This window comes from Haliotis rubra, unplaced genomic scaffold (genome assembly GCF_003918875.1).
Source record: "Haliotis rubra isolate DU_JTF1 unplaced genomic scaffold, ASM391887v1 Scf125, whole genome shotgun sequence".
NCBI lineage: Eukaryota > Metazoa > Mollusca > Gastropoda > Lepetellida > Haliotidae > Haliotis > Haliotis rubra.
The window spans coordinates 545,973-547,598 of record NW_025765170.1 but is presented as its reverse complement, the minus strand read 5'-3'; positions in this window follow the sequence as shown (position 1 = coordinate 547,598).

Here is a 1,626-nt window from a genome sequence, read left to right as displayed (position 1 = left end):
TATCTTTCCAAGTTTTTGAATCATGTTGAACTAGTGTGTCAGAGAAGCAGTTTGCTGAAAGATATCAAGGACTTGCACTAGAGTAGGTTTTCTTTCTTTTTTTTGAAGCATGAAAAATCTTGTTATGCAATTTGCAAAGTGAGTGCAATTGTATGTGGAGGATTACATTTCATCAGCTCTGTCTGCGATACCAGTATTTCTGTGTAAATGACCTACTTGACCATTGGTCAGAATCTATTTTGGATCTTTGGACAAATATGGGTGCTCTTATGGTATTTAACACTGAAATTATCTCATGGCAAATTAATAGTGGAATTATTAAGAACATATATGGTTCTGTAAGTATTTTGATTCTGACACTTGTGTTAAGTTACTGAATTCTAAGTATTCATATTATCAAAATCTATAACTGTAGGAAGAAATTAATTTTTAAGGAATTTTTAAAATAATTTGGGCCAGACCAATTTTATTTCTTGTTTTACGGATCCACCTGTCATATTTTTTCAAGAATAAGATAAATAAAAAGTAATTTTCCCTGCTCAAATAATAAAATCATAATGTTTTTATTGGCCAAAATTGTACACTTACAAGAAAATTTTTTTAGATTGTTTTTTGTCCCATATACACTTCATAAATTGCCAAAAGTAAAATACTTTGAGTATTTAGAAGGAATATAACTTTGACTGGTGATTTTATTTTTATTTTTTTACCCTCTTGCCTTTAGGTTTTCTGAGGACAAAAATCCATAAAACAAGAAATAAAATTGGTCTGGCCTTGGAATGATTTGAAAATATTTTAACATTATTTTACATGAAATTTTAAATATTTCTAACTTGAGAGGCATTGTGCCATCTATGGAACATTATGTCAGTATATGGAAGTACAGGAAACTATTGAAACATATACAGTGTATTTATGTTGTTTAGACCCTTACATATCAGTGATGATGCTATTTGATATTGGAAGAAACCTCAAATATGTAGTTATTTACCATTCATTAGAGAACAACCACCTACTAACTGAACAATCACAAATATTTAATTTAGATGTCAACGACTATCCATAGATGTGAATGCTTATACACTCAACCACAAGCTGTTTTAAATTCAAATTTATATTTTTGTCACATTATGTTATTTTTTATGCTGCTGTCCTACAAGCTTATATCAAAAAGATCATTTTTCTGATTTCTTGAGTATAATATATAAGTCTCGGAGATGTGTCGTTATTTATATAATTTCCATGTTTATATTATTTTATATGCTTTATATAGCTTACCCATACATGAGCTTTGGCTGCTTGTCAACTATGTAAATGAGTTTGTTATTGTGACTGTTCTGTGTCTATATATATATCTTGTTCTGTGTATGACAACGGCGTCCTTGTACAATATCAGTGGGTCATATCACCTTTGTTGAAACATGTCGGTTTGCTCACAAATTGGTTGTGTTCTACGGTAACTAATGAAGTCAGACATTGTCAAAACTTGAACAGGATTTAGAGGGCATTGCTGTTGAAATCAGAAGCTGTGATCCAAATGTTGCCTATTTTCTGTGTAAAATCACATTTAGGAGATGAGGATCTATGAAGATGTTGCACTTCTGTGTTTGTCGGTAATCAAAATCC